At 42.6% G+C, this 27,993-nt stretch overlaps 1 protein-coding gene across 8 annotated transcripts in view; it reads right to left on the bottom strand.

The window, feature by feature from the left end:
- Nucleotides 1-27,993, bottom strand: part of nrxn3b (neurexin 3b) — a 344,889-nt gene that overhangs the window by 137,311 nt on the left and 179,585 nt on the right. The gene's annotated exons all lie outside the window — the stretch shown is intronic.

Below are 27,993 nucleotides of genomic sequence, written 5' to 3'. Positions count from 1 at the left end.
AAGTGAAAAAAAAGCAAACAAAACACAAAGCTTATTTATATTTATGTATAATAAGCCAAAAATTATGTTGCCAATCAATTTTTTAAGGAGTTTGTTTGCTGAATGCATTCCCTTCTAGGTAGCATGTTTATTATAATGAACAAATGTTGTATTTTCACCCACAATAATAATGTATGTATAAACCATGTTGGTAGGGAAGTAAGACAACAGAATGAAAGTAAAGAAAAGTATTGACGTTCACTAAAATGGTGTTAGTAGTCCAGCCATGGGGGTCAAACACGTTTCATCTTGAGTGGGAAAATAATTCCATAATAACCTTTATATTTAAAGTGTAAAGTGTTTGTTTGTTGTGGCACAGAGTATGTGTTGGGAATGTCTATAGTTTTGTGAAACTAAACAATTACTGTATAAACTGAGGACAATTTCAACATAAAGACAATTTGTAGGAAAACTTTCTGTTGCAATTAATAGGGAAATGTCCCCCAAATAAACGTCCCCTATAGCTGTTGCATTATGGGTGTTTTTACAGCCTCACCCTGACTGCATGGCTTTGATGATCATGCGAGTTTGCTGTTAGTTTGTCTCAGTGCAGTGTTGTGTCTGCTACACTTAGGAAATCTGTTTAAAAAACAATTAGGTTTCCTTTGAAATGTTTACAATTTGCTTGGTGGTTTGGCGGTTCGGAGCCTCTTTTGTTGGCCCATGGGTCTTATGTCAGAATTTCTAGTCTCAGTTCCACTGAAATAATCAGGTATAAGTGATACAGGCAAAAAAAATTATCTCTGCAATCGTGAACACAACAGTGATCGAACGCAGACCGAAGGCCGGCCGAGGACACGACTGAACACTGCAGTGCTTCGTTACTGCCACAACTGTAGCGTCTACTCACAATCTTCTCCACTGAGGCTTTAGTCTTTCAAGGAAACAGTGGCAAAGCAGACGTGCAGCTTAAAGTAATTAAGTGATGAATTACAGTAAATCAATGTGAAGAGCTCTTTTGTATAAAATTAACCTCGAGCTATTTGTGTAAGAAGTGGAATTAAACATAAACAAATCATAAATCAAGTCGTAGTTTTTATACTGAGCCTCCATCAAAAGCACATATGAGGGGAATTATCTGTTTATTCCACACTCACACACCCGGCATGATTCTGCAAGGATAAGGTTTTGGCTTGTTTTACAATCAAATAACAGCTTATAAAGGATGCTTTTCTCCTCAAGCTAGTTCATGTGTTTCATGTCGACTGACTGTTCTCATGTGTTTAGAATCTGAAATATTAAGATAAGCCCCGTTTCCTCAAACTTCACCTCTGAGGCACGCAGGAAGTTGGCGTTCCAGGTGAGCATACATGCGATATGAGCAGATAAAAAGATGTGTTCACGTCAGATAAACAAGATATGAGCACACGCACACACACACACACACACACACACACACACACACACACACACACACACTCACGCACGCACACGGATACACACAGACCTCCGGCAGAATTATTCAAGGTAGAGTTCAAACCGCTTAGCTTTTTTTTTCCTCGCTGGAGTTATTGTTTACAGGAAGATCAGACAAATCCGCTTTCCATTTGTCAGACTGAAGCTCTAATTATCAGGTCAGGCGCTTTCCATATGCTGCCTCCATAAAACATATGTTCTCTGTGGCTCTCCTCTAGTCAGTAGTCACTCTCTAAATGCTGTAAATGTTGTTTGACATGAGTTTTTAAAACCAACAGAGAGGGTGTTAAGTCGAATACATTTACAACAGAGGTGCAACAGAGGGGGAAGATGGCCTCCGCCTCACAAAGCCAGAAACCATTTTCACCCTGAATTCTCACGCGGCACAAAGACGTCTCACACCAAGTAGTCATTTCCGTTTGGTTCTAACTGTTTTTAACGCTAGAAGATTCTGCGTACAGATGTTTGAGGAAGAAAATACAGAAGTTGAAATTGGTGAAAGTATCTGAATATTACCAAATCACTTAATTTTAAGGTATGACTGTATGTTTAAATTGATTTCTTATCACAGTGATAATACGTGTTGTTGTTTGGTAAATATTGCAAAGTGAAGAAAATGTACTTAGAGTCGTGAAGGTTTTGATATTGGGTCATGACGTTGGTATAAAGAAGTTATACTCTGATCACGCCTTAGAGAAGATAGCGGGTAAAAAACAAAAATAACAAAACATAAAATATAACGGTGTTTGCAACCAAGCGACGCCAAATTAGTGTCTCCAAGCCACGAGAGCCCAGATTCTATTGTTAGAGAAAACAGAAATCTAGTCCGACTAATTCCTGGCCCCAGGTATGCGCGATGCATGGAGAAACGCAGTGGCAAAAGCAAAGCCCCGTCAATATTTCAGTTGTACCTAATGGAGGAACTGAGCATGGCTAAAATAACTCCCCGTTCCGTGTCTTTTTTTTTCGCCAGCTCCAGCTAGGCTAAGTGCAATCCCTGATGGGCCCCGGCGAAGGCAATCAAGCCTGAGCAGCAACATCTGCCTGGATGTCTCTGAACATTGTGCATGCTGACGACAGCTTTAGGCTTTTAAAAAGACACCGGCCCCCTTAGATTCGCAGCATACTTTGTCTCGCGCCGGGGTGATGCGGCGTCCGTCTGTTCACTTTTTGTAAAACGTGGAGGAAAGAACCTGGGAAGAGGCGGAGCCGCTCTCCTCCCCGTGTATCAGAACTGAAACGCTCAAATGGCCTCATTTTCCCTTATTATTCTTGGAAAATGCAACCAGGGAGTATCAACTTGGAACAGTATGTACTCACTGAAGACTTCAACATTCCCAAAAAGACGACAAAAAACTTTATCTGGACCCTCAACATTAGGTAACGATGCACCTTTTAGCAATTGCATCACAGATATTCTCATCTGTGTAACTTCTTTCTACATTTCTGCTGGAAAGATGTGAAGAGATCAATTCCTCTTTGAGCATAAACATCTCATTTGCAGCAGAATTACATAATATATGCAATCCACTGTGGCTTGAACTGAGGCGCTTTAGAAGCTAAGACCGTATTGAAATATGAACAGAAACAAAGCACAGCATTAATAGCATTCACATTTTTGTTTTCATTCTGTTCAGGTGAAGCGGCGATCATCCGATTCACAATGATTGTAAGTTTACACAATAAAATATGGAAAAAAAGAAGAAAGAATGCTGCAGCTGAATGTGTAAACTTACACACTTTTAATAATGAGTGGAAAAAGTTTGAATTTTTTCGTGAAAATAAAAATCTCTGCAGAAGACGCCATTTAGTTACTCAATTCCTCTGTTATAATTGGGGCAAAACAGTGAATATTTGAAAGAATACATGCAAAAAGATAACCTGGAAATCTTGAAACTGTGTGAGGATAAGTGTAAACAAACAAACACTTGAAGCAAATTGGTTGACTGGTGGATGTCCTGCTGCTTCTGACATGTTTTTGTTGTTTTTTTGTAAATTAGGTAATTGAACAATCTTGGTAAATCTATCAGGATTAATCACTTTTCTTTCATCAATTAAGTTTGCGTTTATCTTTAGTTCTATTTAAACATTGTTCGTGAATTATTCCAAGTATATGCAAGTAATTGGAAAGTAGTTGAAGATGGCTACGTCCTGCTTGCATGTTAACGTAGAATTAAGGCGACAGCGTTTACACAACAACACAGTCAAAACGAAGGGCCTGAGATTGGGTTGTGGATATTGGTAATTACAGTTATTGGCAGATCCTAAACATAGATCTCTTCGCCTGCTCGCTCAGAGTTTTTACTTTAAGTTTCCCAGAAAGTAACTGTTATGTCTATTTTATGGTATTAACTGCCCTTTATTGAACTGTATATGTATACTAAATACAATAAATTCATATGAAAAATGATAGAAATTATGAGAAAAATATTGTTTACTTCCTCCTTCTCAATGGAAAAACTAAAATGTTGGGGAAAAGGCCTTTCCCTGACCTATGAAGCCCTCTAAGTGCCCCAGATGGGAGCCAGAAGACAAAAAACTGCATTCCTGAATCAAAGAAGTCTGAAACACTTTCATTAACCTAAATTCTAAACATAGCTTTGAAAAAAAAAAAAATAACATCTTGAAAATAAAGCCTAATTTTCAAGTGGAGCTGGCTGAACGTTCAAAGAATATTTATCTTGGAAACTGATATCACTTGATCTCGTCTCATCTAACACCACCTTCATGCTTCTTTAGATGGCTAACGGGATTCTGCCGGATGTTTAGACTCCATATTCACTGGTTCCCTAATCTTCCATAATCCTCCACGGAATAGCACCCTGGTGCTAAAATAAGACGGTTTATTTGGCTTTCACACCAACTGTGAGAGTCTCCTCAAATTTATTAGCATTTTGCCACTTTCCCCCCACTGATCTGCTGCTACCTCTGAAAATGGAAACCCTGGCGCCAGCCCGCGAGAACGTCACCGGCTGCGAAATATTACTGTCGAATTAAGAACACGAAGCCGTGATTTTCTCTCCCGAGGTATGAGAACAGATGCTCTTTTTGAAGGTGAAAGACACCTACAGACACAACTGAGGCTTGTGAGAATCGTCCTAACGTGATGGTCCTGTTAGATTACAATTAGGTTAAAAAAAGAAAAAGTGATGAAGATTGAGAAACGGAAGCGAAATAAAAGAGTTAAAGACATTACACTTCACTAATCAGCAGAATTTCAGTCAAGGTAGCACCTTTTTTTTTTTACCCCATCTGAGCCCCCATTTAGGTTTGTGCGAAAGCGCAATGAGACGAGTGCTGGTTTCCGACTTAATTGTCTCTTTAATGGAAGAAGAGAATGGCATTTAATTACTTGGCCCCAGATTTAGACTCGTGGCATGCGAGAGGTAAATGGATTTAATGTTGCGAGGATAAATGGAGCTACGGCGGTGATATGCAGATGTTTGCACATGTGCAGCGGGCGTGACAAACCAGCAACGCAGCGCTTGATGTGCCGCAACAGCCTCCTCTCCGTCTAAATCTGCGACGGGAGGCTGTGAGGAGGAGTCGCATTGGCATTTAAAGGCCCGGGCGCACAGGACGCCGCCTGCGTGTGTTAGTGAGCGATTATCTGTTTGAACGTCTGTTAAAAATACACATGCTCAGAGGAGGAGAGTTCAGGATGAAGGTGGGGAGGTAGAATGGGAAAGCTGCTCTCCTCTGAGTCATGCTTCTCGTTGTCAGCATCTCGGATAAACAATTTTCAGATCATAGACACTCATACAAGCTCAACTAAAAGGGAAAATATATATGTATATATATATATATATATATATATATTTTTTTTTTTTTCTTTTAGGGAAGCGCCGATACCACTTTTTAAAGGATAAGTACGAGTACTAACCGTTAGCTGATACCGAGTACCGATACGAATACTTATTAAATGCTATTGAGCCTAATTCCATATGCAAATGATATGCGAAGGCTATGTGCTGCAAGACCGAACGGTGTCGCTGATGAATGATGTCACGTAATACTCGTGCTGTATCGGCGATCTTTTACGAGTACTCTTGGACCGATACCCGAAACTTGTTGTTCAATCTCCACTTTGTTTATCCACTGAAGCAAATGAGACAACTCAGCTATGATGTTTAGTTTCAAACAAGCCCCTTCCTGTCACCACTTCCCTCATATGAGATGCTTGTCACACGGTGCTGTGGGGAAAATGCCACGGTCGGCTGTGCAATCTCGCGTTATCAACAGTTATCCACATAATTGGAGGGGAGATACAGCAAGTGGAGGAGCCACGTTAATAACAGTATAGCGTCACGTGACTATAATGGCTGCTTCGGGCTCTGCGACGCATGGTTCCCGATTGGTGAGCAAATTGAAATTTAATTAATTCAGAAAATCAACAGAGTGAGTAAGGAAAGATTCCATGTCACGAAGAAAGGAAATCCCTTCTCGAACAAGTAAATATGCTTGTGTAAGAAGAGAAAGAGATGAGCATGAGTTAGTGCACAACAAAATGTATATTCACACTTGACCTATACACAGTTGGTGGACGTTACATTGTTTTTCTAATGATTTAATATTTAATGATCGTTAAACTCTTGGTATGAATCATGATCCCCCTCGGCTTTCTTTATATAGCGATGACAAGTGAAAACATAGTAATTTGCATAGGAAGCAGTGGACAGAAAAGACGATCTATCTTTTAACAATTCTACCTCTGAAGTTTATCTGATGATCACAAGATGTCTCACAGTTCACACCGAAGTCCATTTGCCTGTGTGTGTGTGTGTGTGTGTGTGTGTGTGTGTGTGTGTGTGTGTGTGTGTGTGCGCACTGGAGGTTTCAATTTTCTCCATCACAATTGTTTGAATTCAATTAGGCCAGGATCGGATTCTAAACTATTTATGTCACAAACGCCGCTCGTAGGCTCTGCATCTTGAAATCTGATTATCAGCGAGGAGGGAAAAAAAAAAAAAAAAAAGAAAAGGAAAAGAGAGAAAGAGCGTCTTCCTTCAGCAGTCTTTTTCAGTTTTTAATCCCGCACAGGCATCGTTCTGCACAGCCAAGCTGAGATATTCAAGTTCAAACACGAGCAGAAAAAGCACCGACTTGACTTTAAAACAATTAAGATGCTCCGCTTTGACTAGCATTTCTTTGAACTGGAAAAAAGTTTAATTTCCTGCACGGCGTTACCCATCAATTCTATCTGACTGAGAAATCCTGCAATTTCATTTTCATGCGTTTGAAAAGTTAAAAGGCGAACATCATCCCACAGAAACGCAACAGTAACTGTCTGATCACTGAAGGTTAGTGGAAGCTATGTAGTGCTTGTGATAGGACAGAATCCTACTTGATGTGACCGTTTCAACTGAGAATTAAATGAAAATTGTTTCATATGAGCGAGAAAATATGGCGGGGGCATACAACATGATGGACCATAGAAGTCAAATATTATCTAGTAAATTTAAGTCACTTTTTGAATGTAAATGGGAGGTAAATACAACTGTTATTTGTTTATATATAATATTTGGGGCTCCAAAACTAATAAACTAAACCTACTTTCTTAATTGGGAATGTGTATTATTTTTCCGCATTGACGAATCCGATTTCTCGGGTGCGTTAAGGCGGTACTTCAGGTTCCCACAGTAATCCCAAGTCTGATTCTCTAACCTCATGGCCACCACTGAAGATGATTTTCCACTGCATGAGCGGCTCCCGATGCCCTTTACACGGTTAATGACATTCACCCATTCACAATTGCAATCACACACCAATGGTGGCGGCGAACGTGCAAGACAATCAGTCAATCCGTTGGGAGAAATTTGTGATTCAGAGTCTCGCTGAAAGAAAATCCCACATGTGGCCGCCTGTAGAAATAACAAAGTAACCAATTATTCCATCTGCAGCTGGTCGTCAGTTTCCTGGAGCGTGTCCAAGCACAGATTACACAATCACAGATTAACACCTATATGAAGAAATACACTGATTCCTGCCCACGCGCACGTGACGAGAACATGCAAATAAAAAAAACAATCATACTGAGGATCCTCCTGCTGCATGCGGGCCTTGTTAACCGCTGCTCCTCCATTCACATTACTTACTTTAAAAGGTTATTTTGACACTATTTTACAGGTCAGGCCCAGTCAAGATGAAATTGAGCTGCAGGTTGCCCCTTGAATTAAAATGTGTTTGACACCCCTGATCTACAGGCGCCTTTACTCCACATCTACTTCAAAGTGTATGTTTTCTGAAACAATATCAACAATATTCAAGACTAGAAAGCTTGTGGTGTAAAACTTGAAAAACTGCAACTCTCCATTGCTATGTAAACTGCAAATAAAATCAAATATGTCCTCAATATAATCAGAGTAACCCCCCCCCCCCAGTAGATTCTGCCCTCTTTGCCAAAGGACACAATCACATACTTCAAGAGTGCCAGCTGCATTAATCCACAGTAATCTGTCTTCAAAGGGGCACTGCAAAACTATGGGGAACACAATGCTGTCAACAGCAGTTAACTGGCTCCTCACCAATCCTTGTTCCTTCATTTAAATCTCGTTTCACTCTTCTCTCTTGCACGCTAACTGAGAGGTAATGATTTTCTGCTGTGGGTTTGAATTTCTTTTAAAATTAGAAAAAAAAACTAAACAAAAAAAAAAACCGAAACGGAAAATGGTTTATAACTCTCCAACTGGCTGCAGCCGACTGTTCGGACCAACTCCCACATACCGTTACGATTACAGTGAATATGCAGCAAGGGAAGGCATGCATGTTTTCATGCACGCAGTAATGCACATGCACCATCTGCAGCAGCAGGGGGATTGTGCTCATCAGCAGAAAGAGAGGCCAGCGTCTCCTAAATAGCCCACGCTATATACCTTCAAGCAGCTGTAGAGTCAGGCTACTGAACTGTAATCAAAAGCCTCAGTCCGCCTCAAGGTCAATTCATCAGGAAAAGTTATCACGCCTGAATGAAACATGACCGCCTCTGTAAACCATAAATGTTGAATATCCCATTCGTGCACGAGAAGTGGCGCAGAGGAACGCTGGGAAATAAGACTGAAAGCAGCGGCTGAGAAGCACGTGACCAAATGAAACATTAAGACCAACATGAACATAAACGGCAGTTTGCGCTCCGATTGTACAATCAGATCAACTGATCTCTACAGTCAACGCAAATTACCCAGAGTGTAAACAAACATCAACAAGCAACAACTGGACTGGCAGCAAAGGTAATACGTTTTTACTGCTACGCGCTAACAACATGCAATTTCGTATAGAGGAGACGAGACGGGGAGAAAATAAGGTAAATAGAGTCGATCTTATTCACACGGGCTACTCAAGATGGAGCCTTCAGCTGTTAAGTTTCAGTGTCAGACTCTTGCTGTGAACCCAAACGAGCAAATCAATAGCGTATCGAGTGAGGTCAGCCTCCTTGAACTCTCGCTCGCTCGGCTGTGTGTCTCTCGCCGAGCACCTCGCCCTCTCCCTCGCTCACATGTGCTTCTTAATCTCGCAGGAGAAGGAATCAGAATGCGAGGGGCTGATAACCAGACGAGCCAAAGCCGGCAGACGTGTGCGAGAGCCCACACACTACCTACTGTACCGCGACATATTGAATGCTACATTTTCTTTTGTATGTTCTATCATATCAAACAGTCTATGAGTAATAGTCGACCACAGCTGGGAACAGAAGTGATTTGAATACCATTCGAAGTACTCAAACAGCGTGAAATGCACTTATATCACGTGATCTAATAACCAAACGTAAAGCTCTCAAAGCTGAGGTAATAATTTCGCTGAATGAAACGACAAATTAAATCGCCATTCAAATAATGAAAAGTTAAAAATCACCTGTTTAGGAGCTGAATGGTTTACACAGATTGATGCATTGTTGAAATTAATACACGAAATAAGCTGATAAATGTTTGGAAAATCTATTTAATATCGAAGTTGGGCCAGTTGACTCATTGCTCCGTTCCTCCTACAGGTACAGTATTCTCATTATTTCCTTCCTATGGGCCATGAGTCATAAGTCTGGGCTGGAGCTGCATTCGGGAAAGATTAAAAGGAAAAGTGCCGGAGTTGAGGCTCCCGCCACCAGCGGCTGATCGACTATTGATTTTTTCCTGTGTGGGGGCTTGAGGCGACGCGGGGCAGACTGATGGCAGACGGGATGCTGAGTGACACAGAGTGAGGGTCAAATTAAGGATTTCCCGTCCATGAAATGAAAAAAGGCCAATCAAGTAGCTCTGGCTGAGCGCAGTCATTTAGTTGCCACGAGTTTTGGCCACCATAGCTGTGGTTTCATTCAACACGCACCAGAGAAGGATAGACACCCCCCCCCCCCGACCCCCCCAAAATATGGAACCTCATTGATGTTCCACCAACTCGCTTCCAAATATCTAGTTGTCCTTTTAAATAATCTGCAACTGTTGTTGTTTATAGTTAAGCACCAAAACTTGTTTTATCATTTAAATATTTTGTCTTTAGAATTAAAATGTTTTCAAACATATATCTTTCCATGGCTTAGCATAGCGGGCCCCGTCGCTGCTATTGGGCATCCGCACCATGGCTGTAGTAAATAGTTCCTCCGCACATGAGCAAGTTGGTGTACTCCCATTGTTAATTTTTATAGTGTATTGTTCTATGTACGTGCCTGTTGGGTTTAATTACAAAAACAAACAGCACCCACTAGTGGCCCAACATGAAAATACATTTCTTTTTTTAAAGTTTCTGCCATTTCCATGTTAATTAAAACAATTTTTTTTAAATAAAGCATTGCCCTGTAAATGCAAAATTCTTCTGGAACAAAATTGCGTTGTCATGTAAACTCTCAACTCATTGAAGTGATGTACATTTTTAAACAGGAAAAGGAACCTGCTTTAACACCACCCGTTGGAACTGTTAAGTCCAGATGTGCAATAGCTTGTACCTTTAAAGTTCTAAGTCCTTCAGTAGCACACACCTTTTCCATCTCGTCATGGCACTTCCACATGCAGCTGTTAGGAAGGTACAGTCATCTGCATGGGGGAAGATAGAGCGCTGACAGTGATAACATTATCCATTATTTTGTTAGGAACCCGCTGCATCTTGTCTCATGAATAAAAAAAGCGAGGATCCGTTAAGACGAGCGACTGTATCTACCCTCTCCTGTCTCTCGTTATAAGGCCATCTGCATCCATCGATATGAGCGTCCCTCCTGCCAAGGCCGCCCATCTCCCCGATCGCACACCGGAGAGCTGGTGATGCTTCAGAGCCCGAGCCCGCCAGTACAGCCTGTCTCGCCTTGATGAGGTCATAAAGATAGCAGTAGCATGTGCGCTGACACACAGGCTAATGGAGTCAAGAACACACTTTGAGGATTTTTATTTTTTCATCTTTTTGAACAAAAACACACACACACACACCATCAATGTTGTTTGCCCCCATCAGCCAACTTTCCTGCCCAGTCTCTCTGGTGGGAACCTGAAACAGTGTCTCTGCTGGAAAATGGCCTCTGTACCGCCCACACACACATGCACACGCACACAGGCAGGGTTGTTGAGAATAAAACCAGCCTTCCTGCTCGGCTCCCTGCCTGTCAGACTCGGCGCTCGTCTTTCTGTGCAGGCTCGTGCTCAATCATTGATGAGGCCAGGTCCTCTGGTACGAATGAAAGGACTCGGCAAAGAAGTGCAATCACCATTAGAGTGCAGAAGAAGCATTAGCGAGAACTGGATATTAAAAATCCCTCCAATTCATCCTCAGATACAAGCTGCAGAAAACACACACACACACACACACGTACTGTTGTTATTACCTATGGGGATATTGCATTGACCTAAAATCTTGACATTCACAGCTGTAGAAGCGATTTAATGTTCTCCCATAATGGCTATTTGCTTCAACCTAACCCGTTAATGATTCTTCCATTGACGACTTTATTTTGTATCCCTGAAAGATTTTGGCCCCACGCCTCCATCTTTGATATCTACTTTATCCCGGCCAGTGCTCATCCCTGCACACATTCTCAGATTCACATCAATCACCTAGAGCCTAAACCTTAACTATTTCTTCGCTAAACCTAACATTAATCTGACCTCAACTCTAAACTCACTTTAACTTTAATCAATAACTAGAACAAGTCTTTGCCTAGAAATCTACTAAAATCCCCCAATGACCTTTCTGACCCAAAAGAAACACACAGAAAATCACACACATGCAACACTGGCAGACGTCGATGCCATGAACATGTTTGTTTATCGGGGCCGTGTTACCTTATACAAAGATAACACCGCATTGTTGTGGCTTCACCGAGCATGCAACCATTTATGCCTCCTCTGCACTGTCTGGGTTCCTGTCTGCCATTATCATTTATCATTATTATTATTATTATGATCATTTTTCCAACGACGTGTCCTCTCCTGCACCCTCTCAGCCGCTCTGTGCTCCCCACGTCCTCGCACAGATTTCCGTGCAGTCAGATCTGTGCGTCTCTCCAGCGTGTTTTCTTCTCATTCACACCAGGCTCCGGGCACTCAGGGACAATGAAGCCAAAGCATTGCCGGCGGCAACAAGACAACGAGTGCTCATTTTCTCTCCATTTCAGCAAGATTTCTCTCTCTGTTCTCTTCAGAGCGCAGCACAACAACAGGACGAAACTAAAGAAACCATGAATATATTTACCTTTTTTCAACTGATTGAATTTCCCGATGCATTTGACGTGTGCAAGCTAATATAAGAGACTCTCAAAAGCAGAGCTTATCTGTTGCTAAATTAACATGTTGGCATTCCACTTTCCCGGCTAAATAATTAACCGGCGACACAACTTTCAATCCTCGCTCATCTCCACCAATTTCATGGCTCAACTTTTTTCACCTTGCGAGTGCCAAAGAAAGAAGTAAACAGAGTGCAAAACAGCTTCATTATGGATGTGTGTTTCTGCGTGGCGGTGGGGAGGGCGGCGACAGGGGGATGTTACACGGGGAGCTGGGCTCAGCACTGTTTGTTACCCAGCTCTCTGTAGGCCTGCCCGGGGTTGACTCTCCATATTACTGGATCGGGAGCAACTCTCAGCCCGCTGGGTGAACTCTTCAACTCCACACCGAGTGAGCGCGGGGGCAGGCATGGCGTAGCCCTCCCGAGTGCGAGCTGTAGCCCTGAGATAGACACCCCCCCCTCCTTTTTTTTTTTGTATTTTTATTTCCGCACGTAAATACACAAGGGCCAATGTAGTGGAGGAGAGGAAGCTGTGCTCGGCAGATAAAGTGCTACCCCGGGTGAACCTCAGACCTTCACATCTTCTTCTCTCTCTCTCTCTCTCTCTCTCTCTCTCTCTCTCTCTCTCTCTCTCTCTCTCTCTCAGCCCCTTTTTGGCCGGCTCTTCGCATCGTGGCAATATGAGATGTTAAGAGGCGGGTTCATAGGTCACAGGTCACAGGTTGATGGGAGTCGAGCGTCAGCACAGAACAGGTTGGGAGCTCACGTGGACAAGCAAAGAACAAGAGGTTAAAAAAGAACAACAAAACACGAGTTCCATCTGATGTAGACCAGTTTTAAAGCCTGTTTGAGGACATCAAGATGGTGGATGTGGCAGATGGAGGCAGATGATCTGCTGTGGTGACGCAAAAAAAATATTATGCGTTCAGAACATTTTCATCTTTACTTAAGCAATATTACAAACAAATAAGGAAGGTTTTAATAACTGACTGAAAACAGTCAAAACATCATATCCTGTGCTTTTTTCATATGACATTAAGTAAAACCGTTTTTTTGATAAACCCCCGAATTGCAAACAGAACGTCTTCCACAGCTATATGTTCTTCCTCCCATTTCTTGTAACTAGCGGTAACCATTGACTCTGTTGGAAGATGGTGAACGGTTTTTTGAAAAGTTACCATGGAAACCAATAGACCTGAACCATAACTGTCACACATATTTACTATCGATCTGTTTGTTAGAGATAGAGAGAATTCAGAGAGGCGGTCAATCGGATGACAGACACATTCTCCAACGATTTGCGATCCACCCTGTTGATTGCGACGGAGGTATTGGACACCGGCGCTGAAATGGCGGCAGCCTGGATGACATTTCCGCGTCTGCAAGGAAGCTCGTCTGAGACGTAAGGGCGTTAAACACATTTTAGTTCAGGGGCCACATCCAGCCAAAGTTCAACCAAAGTAGGCTGGACTAGTAAAATTGGGTCGTAATAATCTTTGAATTTAAATTGTAAAGCTTTCTTTGTTGTGGTGCAGAGTATACGTGATGAAAATGTTGATATTTTTCACCCCCCCAAAATAACAATTACTACTGAAAATGACAACAATCTCAACATGAAGTCAATTTTAATGAGACATTGGCATTAAAAAAAACGAATCTATATTTTCTTTGAAATTTTTACCATTTGCTCGGTGGTTTGTTGGGCCAGATGGAAGCCTCTTCCAGGCACACGGGCCTTATGTTTGACACCCCTGCTTTATTGAGTTATATTGATATGCTTAGAATCTCCCGTTTGCACTGTTCTCATCTTCAGCTTTTGTTCAAGAGGGTCTTGTGAAGGCTAATTAGCCGGTGATGGAACAGTCACATCTGGATGCAGGAGAATCACACCGTCATAAGAGCACCCAGATGGACCCAGATGCAATTATAGGTGCTGGATTAATTACAACTTCTTCCTCTGTTGCTATATTGCCGCAGTGTAGGAACACAGACGAAGGGAGGAAAACATGTACACATACAAAAGGAGGGGAAAAAAAAAAAAGCTGTAGAAACAGATGTCCCTGGCATATTGATAACAGTTATTTCAACACCAACGCAGCCTTGGATTGAAGACTAAATAACAGTGCTTTGGCAGGAGGCCGAGGAGATACATGGGCTTTGAGGGTGAGAAGGGACCGCCTTTTATGGTGCCACTATAGGCTGAGGCGGGAGGCTGCATTGCCTCACAAATGAGACGGCACCTCAGTATCAGGAAGCCGTATTTATTTTTTTCCCATTAATATGGAAATCCAACGCGGATACTTTCCGAGATATTCAGAGATAGCCGAGCAGTAGTCGCACCGCGGGAGCATCAAAACGATGCATTTCTCAGACACTTGTTGGACAGATCTCCAGGAGGAAATCACACCGTCCAGGCTGCCAGGAGGATGAAGAGTGAGCGCCGTGGTTCTCGGTGCCACTCCGGTAGCAGACTGGAAAGCGCAACGAGTGGTCCTTAAAAGGCGAACATTTTAATGTGGCCTGAAAAACAACCCGGGTTGGTGATGACTTGCAACAGTACACGCTTATGACTGAGCATGCAAAATCTGTCTTTGATCTCATCAGAAATTTCAGTGCACTTCCAACAGTAACGAGTTAAATCTGCCTCTCCTGTCATTGTGGGTGACTGTGTTTTTTTTTTTATTATATGCGTATATATATATATATATATATATATATATATATATATATATATAAACACTTTAGGCCTCGTGCTTGAAACTTTCCTATCTTGTCAAAGATGCTTCTGTGGAAAAAGAAAACATTTCTTGTCTTGTCTTTTTTCACAGGTTTACAGATAAGAGAGTTGTGTTCTTTCTCCAAGGAGCTGTCTTTTCTTGCTTCTTCCTCCAACTGCAACTTGCTCTCTGTGGTGTGAATGCCATTAAATGAACAGACCTTCAGCAGCATTGAGCATGCTGGCGTTTGCTCACTGAGCTGTGTTAGACACTGCTTCGACAGCCTTTGAGAGGATGCCAAATTCAATTGTGTATCCTGACAGGCTGAAGAAGCCCCCGGAGTTGAGGTGGTATCCCTAACAAGAACTGGCCTCTTTAGTTTTTCTATAAACATGTAGTTTATATCTTCATACACACCATCCATCACCCCCTGGTTGTATTCTTTGAATATGATTCTCCAGACAGACCTACAGTGAATAAATGCATCTATATGAATTATGACCTGAAAGCCACATTTACTTTCTCCACGTCAAGACAAAGAACCTTATAATATGGTTGAAGATTAATACTGTGAAGAACAATTACTCCAGTGAAGCTAGGACTCTCATTCTGTAGAGACCGCTTCAGAACACAAAAACAAGGTGGTGTTTTATTCATGATCTTAGTATTACTGAGATTTAGTAGCTGAGCACAATTAGAAGTGACAACTATAACATTGGGAGTTACTTTACAAGTTACCGAAAATGATCTCGAGGCTTAAGTAAGTAACTCTTACTATTACTTTTTAATGTCACTGAAAGTCAGGCCTGTTTTAATATTGTACACAGGGTTCGATCATGGTAGTGCTGTTGTCTAATGACTGACTCAACTTCAGTTCAAGTGGGAGGGAGGGACATGCTCGATAATCTGGATGGCAGTACTTCTTGAAAGACGATGTAACGAAAAATAGAAGCAGGAATAATTAATCTTAATTTAATTTTGCAGATGCATCAGACGTACTGGGGCCACAAATTAAGATGTTACGGAGAACCAAACATCTTCGGAAAGAGAAAACTGAAATTTTTTCTTTTTGGTGGCTGTTTACACGATACTCGGAGCCACTGGAAACGCAACTTTTTGAAAACGTCTCCCAAGGGAGGACTTTCGTCTCTATCTCCATGGAAACGGGGTGAAAATGTAACTTTTCTGAAATGCTGCGGATACAAACCACGGTTGTAGTTAACAGTCCTTCTGCACAGATGCGAGTCGATGGACAATAAGCAATGCAGTTTTCATGTTGGGTCAGGAGTGGGCGCTGTTGGTTGGTTTTGTAACGAGAACAATACGCTATAGACATCAACAATATGAGATCACGGGTATTCTTGTTTAATCGCTACTGCAGGTGACTGTCAACTATAAAACTACCACGTCCCAGGAGAGCATGCACTGGGAGTCTTGACACTCTGGAGGCGGCCATTGTTGTTATTGTCCATGAAATGTCTGAGCATTTTTCTGAAGTTCCACCTTGGGAGCCATTTTGAAAAAAAAACTTGGGCATGGACACTCAAACATGCCACGGAAGTTTTGCATTTTTAACTTAAAAATGTTGCGTAAACGAGGTCGAAGTAAATGATTTAATAAAACTTCCCGGATATTCAGCTCTTCTGACACTGTTCAAGATGTAAGCCCATCACTTATTCAAATGAGGTTAAAAATAGATATTTTAGCAAAGAAGATATTTAAAGGTGGAAGAGTGGTCAAATTCATAGTAAAATTTGTTCAGAATCCAGTGTCTGGGGCGTGTGGATGTATATATATATATATATATATACATATGTGTGTATATATAAGACGAATGGATATATATATATGACTAATGGGGAAACACTATTGTTTTGCTTTCGTTAACTTTTCCTCAAACTCAATTTCCATGTATTTTCTGTGAGATAAACCATTTTAACAACTCCATAACAGCTTGAAACATGTGATGACAATGAAGAAACCCTTGTTTTAGCAAATACTTGCCCCTAAACATTATGCCTCAAGGCTCTTAGGCATAACAAAATCTTGAAGAAGAAAGATTTATGAAAGCAAGTCAATTGCCGAAAGGCGACTTGTTAGGTAAACTGTAACAAGATGTTTTGACGAGAAATTGGATAAATATACTAGGTGGTGTTTTGAGCTTTTGCAGTGTTTTTCTTGTGAAAATGAAATCAGTTAAGTCAGGGCAGGGGAGAGAAAAATGGAGAAGATGACAGGTTGGACGAGAGGAGACTTTGGAAGTTGTTAAAGTTGGGGCCGAGGCGCGCATTGTAATCACAGCCCTCCTTTTCTGCTGTGGCCGAGCAAAATCAATCCCTGCCGTTTGTGTGCCCGGCACACCTCAAACAAGAGCAGCCAGCTGGAAAATAGCTCCGCCGTCACCCCCACAACACCTGGTCCGGCCAGACACTGCATGGGCGCTTCCTTTGGAAAGCCACATCTGCACACACATGCACGCACACGCTCCCGCCAGCAAAGGCAACCTTTGGCTTTGTAATTTCAGCGGCGATGATGTGGTGGCTGAAAGACTTGGTGATTGTCACCGACATCACAAAGTGAGCCGTTTGCAAGCTGAGCCGCTGCGATCTATAGAGGGGATTCAGACGTGAGCTGGTGGAGACTGTCGGTGACTGAGTGAGCGGTTACTGAAAAGTAGGACAGTAAGTCACACAGTTCAGTGTGTTGAATCATTTCTGTGCAGCCTTTAGATGCGTTATTGCTGCTTGGGGAGAAGATTGATAATGTGAGACAATATAGATTTTGCAATCCTCAATTCAAAACTCATTGGTGGGCTTTGCCACATAAAACAATCCACTATCCATCCACCTCGGGACAAGTTGTACCCAGCTCTAAGGTAGATTAACACGCTGTGACAGACAAGACACTCTCACACCAATTGGTAATTTAGCATAAACAATTAACCTTGAACAAGAAGAAAATCCTCTTGCACATGAGCCTGAAAAATAAGGTCAAAGGTTTAGATTGGGGGGTCATCGCTCTGTAAAATAGTGTCATAATAACCTCAAAATTTATTTTTATTTTATCTAAAAAAAAATATTGTGGTGCAGAGCATACGTGATGAAAACGCCAATATTTACAAAATTACTATGGAACATGACTACAATCTCAACATAGAGCCAATTGTAATGAAACCTTATGGTAAAAAATAATAAAAAATCTCCTATAGCGGTTGCATCATACATGTTTTTATATACTCACCATGACTGCATGGCTTTGCAGCTAGTTTTCAAGCAACGAGCAAACTATCGTTCGTGGCAACATCACCGATATCTCAGCTCAGAAATATGTTAAAATATAAATGTCTTCTTTGTGATTTTTACAATTCACTTGGTGGTTTGGGGGGCTGGATTGGAGCCTCTTGACTGGAATTTATTTTGCTGGTGTAGTGATTTAAAGTTAATATTTTTATATTTTCTGTTTTTTTTTTTGTTTTTCCCATCATAAATTATATTCAACGGTCCTTGAACATATTGAATCTGTTAAGGTTGATCACCAACTTTTCTTTTTTTTTCTTGTTGCACCTGATGACCAAATCTTTCTTGGATGGAATTCTTGGATTAAATAAATGATAGTCACACTGTCTGTGTGCGGGACATAAATACTCATGATTATATTAATAAAAGTATGTTTTTGTCCTGCAGTCCAAACAACACGTCAGACTGTTGGAATCCATCTTCGTAATGGACACAAATGTCATTGATTATGAGCACCATTCACTTTCAAAGCAGGTCCAGGAGGCTGCCTCAGTAACATTAACACCGCAGAACGATGTGAGCAAAACACGTCTTTTCAGGATGACAACGAGAGCTTGTGTGTGATTTTCCAGCTGGTTGGCCGCCGATTGTTTCCTTTTAAGTTAATCAGATTTCCTTGTGTGATGATGATGATAATGATGATGATAATGATGCTTATTACTCTTGGGTTTCTGCTCAAATCTGCAGGAGCTGGGTTGGTTTCAGGGGTTAAGTGTCAGGTACAATCATAGCATTTTTTGGCTGATCCCTCGCTCCGCTGGCTTGTGTATCTCTCTCCCTCTCTTTATCCCCGGGCAAGGCTCTCAGGCAGTATCCATTTGCCCGTCTGACTGCAGCCGTGGGACGGCAATATGTGGCTCACAATATAATGCATCGCCGGTCCCATCAGAGCCCACAATGCAGAACGCTAACCGTAACCCAAGCACCTGCCTCCCAAGATGGAACTGTGCAACACAGAGAAAGAAGGAAGGAGGGAGAGAGAGTGAGAGAGAGAGAGAGAGAGAGAGAGAGAGAGAGAGAGAGAGAGAGAGAGAGAGAGAGAGAGAGCGAGAGAGAGAGAGCGAGAGAAACAAACAATTATAAATCGTGAATCATGCGCTCGTCATCCCAGAGTGCAGTTCAAGGTGACTTCAGCTTCCAATTGTAAAAGCGAGAAAGATAACAAATGAAGGAATTTACGAAGAAATTGTGGAATTCTGCTTCTTTCATGCACTTCAAAGAACACATTTCTCTGGAGCAGCAGGGGGCTGAAATCACACGACACACTCAGCTCTCTGGCTCCCTTTCACGGGTTCTCCCCTAACATCCCGGATTTAATGAAGAGAAATTACAGAAGGGTTTCGAAAGGGAAAACAGCATCTGAATTATCACTTTCGACTGAGAGGAGAGGGGGGCCGCTGATTGGCTGATGTCTTCATCACACACAGCAATTATTTGCCAAGGAAGCTCTTAATATCATATTACAGGATTACTGAGTGCTGCAGAGACGAGTCCTGAAACTTTGGAGATGCCTGAAATGCCCATCACATGTTTTCCGAATTAGATTTCACATCAGTTAATAATCCACTACTGCTGTATTTAAGTGATAAACGTGGCATTTTTGTGAAAATGATCTCATAGAACAAATCTGTAAGTGTCATTGTAGCCAAAGCAATATAATGAGCACTGCCACCCCAAATATGACTTCACAGGAGAAAAGACAATAAAACAAAACTCAGGCCCTGTTCACATGGCAACGTTTTGAAAATGATGTCCGTTTACATGGAAATGGCATACATTCTGACAAGCATTCTGTTTACCTCCGTGTGTCTCGTGGGTGCTGTTGGTTGTTTTTTGTAATGAAAGCACAAATGCACTTAGAGAACAACACACAATAAACATTATCAATGACGAACTGAAATTCGTGTGAACAGACAAAGAAGTTGGATTGCTATTCCATTTCCAAAACTAGTTTTCTATGACGTTTCAAGTAAAAGAATATCTGTTTGATGTTGTTCGTTTTGAGAGAAGTTTTGCGTTTACATGGCGTCGATTTGAAAACCTTGTTTGATGAACAGAAACGGCAGAAACTTTGAAAGCAATGTAGTTCGTGTGCCACAAAAGAGTTGTGTTTTCCCCCATTTCCACGGAGTCAGAGCATTTTAGAAAAGTTCAACCTGTTTTCAAAAAAGTTGTGTTTTCAGTGGCACCGAGCACCGTTGTCGTGTCAACAGACATTCAAAAGAAAAGTTTTCCGTCACTTGTTTTGTAAACGAGGCTTCACTTTATGTATTTTAAGTTTTTGGTCTGTGAGATCAGACTTTGTAGATTTTTGTATAAAAATTAACAGCCGAGGAAAGGAAATATCACACTTTAAAATCCCAGTTACAATAAAAATAGAACATTACATGTTATTTTGATGTATGTTTTCTTCGTAGATGTATTTTAATGTCGTAGTTGCTGCTTGTGATGGCAAAGAAATCTTGGAAAAAGAAAAAAAAAACCAAGAAACCTGAGTACACCTATGCAAATTGCAGCCAGCCATCAAAATATATGTTCTGACATCTCCAGGGAGCATGTGTAGCCTAATTTGCAACACGGTGAGGTGACACATGGATGTGAGCGGGGAGGGAGAGCTGTTGTGGCCCGTGGCACCGCTCCCTCCCTCTCTCTCAGCTTCTCCCTCCGCTTCTGTCTCTCGCGATCTCTCTCAAGCTCCTTCCCTGTCCTCCCTTCCCCTTTAACTTTTCTCTGCCCTTCGCTCCGCCGCTGTCACTTCAGCCCCGACGCCGCCTCTGCTCACCCCGGCTCCCCGCCCTCCCTCCGTGAGTCAGGTCGGAAGTGCCATGAGACGGACCGATGACAATTGGTGAGTGCACGGTGGAGCTGCCTTGGAATTAAGAGTGAAGTATATTTATCAGTCCATGTTCACCTGCCATATGGAGTATGTTGGACTTCTCACATTTGGCAATTTTGGCTCCGCCTACATATTAGTGTGTACAATAAGTCATTAAAATACAAAAAGTGATATATTCTGAGGTTAATTGCCTAAGCTGTTTGATGCCATTCATCACATTTAATGTGGCTTTTCTTTCATCCATTTACCTGAAAGACTTGAATTGGATAAAACAAAGCTGCCGCCTTCGAAACAACCTACATAGCGTCTCCTGCCTCTTTTTCCAGTTTTTATCTGGTTCCAAATATGGCTTGGAGAGGGCGGCATTCATCACTCGCCAGTGGCAAGTCCTAATGAAGCCGTCGTTTGTCTGCCTAATGGCACCTGGGCTCCATCTGTCATTTGCAAGCCAATGCAGAGACACGCAACATTCACCTTGCCAGCGTTTGTTCGCTGACAGAGAGGCGCTCGAGTTCGACCTTACCCCCACTGTGTGTGTGTGTGTGTGTGTGTGTGTGTGTGTGTGTGTGTGTGTGTGTGTGTGTGTGTGTGTGTGTGTGTGTGTGTGTGTGTGTGTGTGTGAGTGTGTGTGTGAGTATGCAGGTTTGTGTGTGTCTTTTCTCATGCTGTGAAATCCCTGTAACAGCAACACTGTGAAACATGGCCTTTTGCTCTTGGCCGGGAAAGCTGTGGTGGCAGAGGGCGGGGGAGCGTGCCACTGCCTCCGTGCCACAGTTCCCCCGATGTGGCTCGGACTGGGAGCATGACATATGTCCATGTTGTCAGGAATCGGGTGTACGTGTGTGTTTTTGGAGTCGGGCTGAGCAGGCCACTCTTTGGGGAGCACTTCATGGCTCCTGCCTCTGCTACACTGCCATGGCTGCGAGGCTGGTTTGACAACAGTTAACCTTGGATTTATCTAGCCAGTTCCTCGCTCACGAGCACGACCACCAATGGCAACATTCCCCCCCCCCCCCCCCCCCCCCCCCCGCCCCACCCCCCCATTGTACAGCTTTTCACATCCTCACAGATGCATGCAAAGGAACTTCAAAGGAGCACTTTCCTCGCTACATAATGCACCATGCAACCATGCAGCACATGTGCCTAACGCCTACACACATCCCCACACTTACAAAGAAGGTTGCCAATCATCAGTATTTACCAACTGAGTCATCCAAACGGGGAAATAAAGTCATCCTACTTAAGTATTTTTAGTGTAGAAATCCTCTTTCCCTATTCATGCTCCGGGTTTTCGATCACATAGCCAGGCATATTTGTGTGTCTTCGCGCCAAGAGGGGTGGCGTGTGTGTGTGTGTGTGTGTGTGTGTGTTACATTACTTTATGATGCTACATCTGTTTAGCCATCCCTGCAAATTAAAGCAACTCCAAGCAGACTCATCGCTCAGCACACTCAATTAAAATGACTCTGCCTTGTGCACAGATATGCTTCCGAGACAGCATCTTTTATTTCGGTCTCTCGCAGCCTGCTGTTGTGGCACAGCAGAGAAGAACTGAGATGGAGTGCAATAGTTAAGCAAGAAAAAAAAAAAAAAGGGGGGGGGGGGGGGGGGGGGGGGTTGTCATGGAAGAAAGTAAATTATCGTTCTATTATTTTTTTGCTTGATTGCCTGATTGAAACCCGTCGTGCACGCAGGGTTTGATAGCAGCCAAGGCAAGTGGACGCAGCGTATGTATGAGCACATAAATCCTTGAAAGTACCACATATTTATGCATTGATGTATGGTGGAGTGTGTTTGCGGGAGCAGTCCTGTGTGTGATCACCTTGGAATTAAAGCATCAGTATATGGTCGTCTTGGCAGCGCGGCAGCAAAACCTGAGGCATCAGTATTCATGAGGCTGCGAGGAAATGACAGCAAGCGCCAACTGACGCTCTCTTTTGCATGAATCTCCCAAAATGAAAACAATATAAAGGGGACTGCAAAAGACTTGAAGGTGCAACTCAGCCCTGGTGATCCGCTCGCTTAATTAGTTCTGTAAATCTGAACTGGGTTAATTAGTGCAAATGAAGCTTTGGCTCGAGCCATTATCACTGGAAACCGACGTAACACCAGGATTTGTCGATGGCCAACGCCACGGGAAGATATTTTTTAAGTAAGAGGAATGTGTGCGAATGTTTAAAATAAAAGTGCTATGCTCCGTAGCCTTCATCTCTGCTTCTCCATCTCGCCTTCCCTTTCTCTCTTTCACAGACCCCTGCCTTATTGAGGCTGACAATGGACATGAGCGGCATGGCGAAAAGTAATTATGAGGAAAAACTGCATAGCTGCCCATGCAATCATCTGTGTCAGAGGCCACACAACGAAACACAGGCCTGGCTTAAATGAGCCTGACAAGCCCAGAGAATATTAATTTTCTCTCCCCTGATTTTATCTCCTTGCACATGTATTATTAAACCCTTTCTCATCAAGGCCACAATATGGAAATGATGAATAGTCGCCCGGATTGGCCATGCAGTTCCTCGAGGTGTGTTTGATACCGAGGGCGGTTGAGCTCGAGGTTAGACACACACGCGTGCAAACAAATGGAGAGCAGAAAGTCACACACGGACACACACACACACACACAAACACGCAGACGTGCCTCCTGGGTAGCTCGACCCTGCGGGAGATGGCCTGAGAGCGTTGATTGGGGTGCTGACCGAAATGAGACAGTGTACGCCCCCTCTGGCCTGACGGTGATGGTGGGGGACGGCAGCTTGTAATGACTGCCACTTATGTGCGCCGGTACAGTTGTACACAGAACAGGGTGCACGCGCCCAAAGTCCAAAGAAGTCAGAAGTTGGGATTACAGGTTTGCTGTCCTGATTGCGGACCTCTTGGAGCGTGCAGGCCCTGCCAGCTCCATGCAGGTACATGTTGGCTCATTACGCTCTGTTCAGACCCAATCAGTACAACTTGAGGTTTGGAGAGGGATCATAGCAGGTGTACTGTGTCTGCGAAGGCTAACATACACTTTGAAAAACACACTCACCTTGCTTCCTACCGCAAATAGAAACCTGAAACACGGTCTCCCATGTTCACTTTCACTCTGATAGGCGCATACACTTTGCTCTGCAAAGCACTAATGACCACAGAGTACTTTAGAAGTTAAAGAACAGTGTGTGGGATGGGAGTTGGGCGAGTCTCTATGTAATCAGTGGAACACTGTCTAGTCTCTCTCACAAGTCTGATGGATTGTTGTTAATTAGTAACCAGTAACTACCACCGTTGTCCATCGACAAACATGAACTCCTGCTAGGTCTGGCAGATACAAGCTTGTCAAAGAGACTGAATCTATTCTTTCATATGCCAACCAAGAATAGAATCAGCAGCAGAACCTTTCATCAAGTATACCAGTGAGTGATTCATCAACCAGTAGAGACCAGAGCTGAGATATCGGTGATGCTTCCATGAAAGCTGGCAACCCCATTGCCAACAGTCGAGCGTCGCCAACAAAGCCAGTTTGTAAAAAAAAAAAAACATTCAATGTGCAACAGCTATAGGATAAGTTTTGTTGACATTTCACTGAATGTTGCACCAGAAGGTTTCATTAAAATTGGCTTTATGTTGAGAATAAAGTGATTTCTGGTAGTGATTGCGAAATGTTATTGGAAAAACTCACACTTAGCATCACAGCAATGATAAACTTGAAAGTTAAATTCGAAGGCTATTACGTCACTATTTTACCAGTCCGGCCCACTCAAGATGAAATTGGGCTGAATGTGACCCCTGAAATAAACCCCTGCACTAATCCACCTCAAGGTACAAAGGAATAATGTGCAGCTTGCTAACTTGTTGGGATAACTGTGGAAGCAAGCTGAAACCAGTCTTTAAGCAAATAAAAAATCTCATAACAGATCTTGGACTCTGTCTCGTAGTCTATGCTCTCTCCGTCACTTTCTATAAGTTCCTGCAGGATCTCTGACAGTGGAGCAAGAAGGCCGTGGTCTGAGCCTCCTGCCCCCATCACGTCTGCAGCGAGTCGATTTAGGTCTGTTAAATTGAAAAGATAATCCCTACTTCCTACCAGGAAAACAGTTTGAATCTCTCTCCTCAATCTCTCTGCCTGTCCTGTCCTTTTCCCGCCATACGAGTCTGGTTCTGCAGAAAGTCTCCCCCCGAGAGCCTGTTTCTGCAGGTTTCTTCCTGTTAACTTCATTTATTTTTTTACCTTTCAACCGGTACCTATACTTGCTCTCATGGATTTGTTTTTTCTCTGTAAAAGTGCCTTGAAAAGACAGAATAGAAATAGAATATCTTCGTCTTGAAAGCAAACATATTTGTATTGTTGTTCAAACATCCTCAAATGAAAAAAATCAAAAGCAAAGTTGTAAATCGTCACAGTCGGTTATTTTTAGAAAGTTACAAAAAAGTGAAGTTGTCACTTCCTAAGACAGCATTGTGTGTAAATGGACATATTACAATAGAAGCATAGTTTCACACATCAATTATCATTCTGACAATATCACAGCAAACCCAGGCGAGAACACGGTGTTGCAGTTTCCAATATGCCATTCTGGCACAAATGTATTGTGACTAATAGGACGGCACATTGTGTTAATGTCGGGACAATCCATTTGAATTACGTAAAGCAAACTGCAGTTGTTACGCCGTGGAGATCATAACGTATTCTGCCGGCATCATTATGCAGGGAAATAGAGATGGCAAATAATGCGTCTCCACGCTTTGAATCTGTCAAATCTCCATGTATTAAACATATCATTTCCCTCCTTATGGTGCCACTCCGGCTCGCATCCCTGTGCGGGTATCTATCTCGGCTGTCAATCTTCGCCACTGGAGTTTACACGAGCGTGCAGCATCGCGGCAGCGCCGAGCACACGAGCTTCCTCATACACATAAACTAAGCAGATATGGTTTCACCAGTAAGCTACATGATGATAAGAGGATTCTAGAGCAGCAGCGGACATGAGAGAGGGGGTGGGTGGGGGGAAAGATTTCTTTCATCTGATATGACAACAGATCCCTGTTAGTGGTGGTGTTTGGGGGGTGGGGGTGCTGTAGTAGATGTGGGAAGGCTGAAAAAGATAGGGGAGGAACACGGTGCCGCTAAAATTAATAAGAAGGCTGTCGTTTGAAAGGCTTCATTGAGTTTCTCTCTATAGCATCCGCATTGACATTTCAAAAGTAACTTTAGAGTTCAGACTGTAAATGGAGAAAAAGAAAATATTGGGGGCCTCGTTCAACATCTGTGTATAATCATCCCTGGGAGATATTAATAAATGCTGAGAATCTGAACATTTCTCATCATTGAACTTGGTTCGGATCATTTATTGTAAATGCTAAAAAGACGCCGAGCAGAGCTTTGAGGCTTCAAGTAATTAGCAACAGATGATCTCGATGACACTGTTACTGTTTTAGATCAACCTTTTTGCTTGTTAATCTCCCGTACACACAACGTTCAGCCGAAGTAAACGCGATTCCTCTTTGTCGGATACAAGCGGCACTTGGTGAGAATCTTCACCACATTTAATTAATCCACCGGGTCATCAGGTTCACGCTCTCAGAGCCAGAAGAGACTACAACTCCTGAACCATGCCGTCTCATTTTTCCCACCCATTTTTTATTTTTTTTTTTCACATTTTTGAGCAGAAATAAAAAGTGAAATCAAATTTTGTTTTCAAACAAAGAATGGATAATGTGAGAGTCGGGTGGTGCAATGAGTTCATCCAACACTTTACAAAACCCAATTTCAAGCGATCACAGGGATTGGGTCCAGTACTTCACGGTGTACTTGTACTCGTAAAAGATCCCCCACACAACCCTGTGAGTGTTATGTGACGTCGTCGGTCAGCATAATCACCTGGGGCTCACACAAGCGCGATGCTACATGCTAAACATGAATAAAGTATGACTGATACAATCATTAACAGTGAGCTGGAGTAGATGGATGCTAAGTACTGCCCTATGCGAAATGTAGCTGCAGTCATATACTGCAGCCTTCGAGATCTTTGGAGGTGTGCGTCGTCCTTTGGTCCTCGATACTGGACTGGGCAATGTGCCCATAATTCATAACATGTGTCGACATTCATTTTTGGAGAGATTTGCCATTTTACTTATCGGGTCCAATCTATAATTCATCGTGCACTCAGATCTGAGCTTCTTCCAAAATCCCAGTGACCCACACTCCAAAACGGTCCCTGAACGCATCTCGCCAAGACGGGCAGAACACCCACTGTTGCAGTTGATAAACATTGCTGCTAATACTCCACTAACTGACACCAGAGCGTGGTACAGACTCTCAGCGGAGGATTACTCTCTCCGTTCATCGCAGAGGCCGTGCAAGAAAAGCCCCGAATTTAGTCACATTTTGGCATTTCGTGACATCCCACCGAGCTGCTTTGAGCCATGCTCGCTGCGTAGAGTCAAGGGAAATCTGGATAATGCAACACAGAACTGCTGTTATGACAACATGGATTTTTTGAAAAAAACATGTTGATATTAATGAGAACAACATGACAGAGTTCACACTCGTAGATCAAACAGACACTGAGCACGAGCAGCTATTGTGTTTCAAGACTTGTATTAGATGCTGCTTGTTTTTAGAGGTGACAATCCAGGTTCAAGCAAATAGGAACATCTAAATTAAGCAGCTCCAGTTAATCTGCCCCCAAAAAAAAGTCCAAATTCAGCCCGACTCACATCCAGCAGATATTATTGGTTGATTTTATCAGTAATATAAGGTAATAATGGCTCAATATTGGCTGAAAACATTGATATTGGTGGTAAAAGGAACCATTAATTATGTTGACCAGCACATAACAAAACCTGAAATTTCAATAAAATAACGTCAATTTCAATAATATTCTGCCCTCGTTCACAATGTGCTTTCCAATTTAAAGATCACAGTAAACCACATGTAGCTGGAACTCAAAAATATAGTAGGCTAGTTCATATTATGATCAGAAATCCTGATCACCTGAACTGACTCAGACTG

Source organism: Lipophrys pholis, assembly GCF_963383615.2.
Source record: "Lipophrys pholis genome assembly, chromosome: 21".
NCBI classification, from domain to species: Eukaryota; Metazoa; Chordata; class Actinopteri; order Blenniiformes; family Blenniidae; genus Lipophrys; species Lipophrys pholis.
The sequence above is the reverse complement of the archived record's forward strand: the minus strand, read 5'-3'. Positions and strand labels throughout refer to the sequence as shown.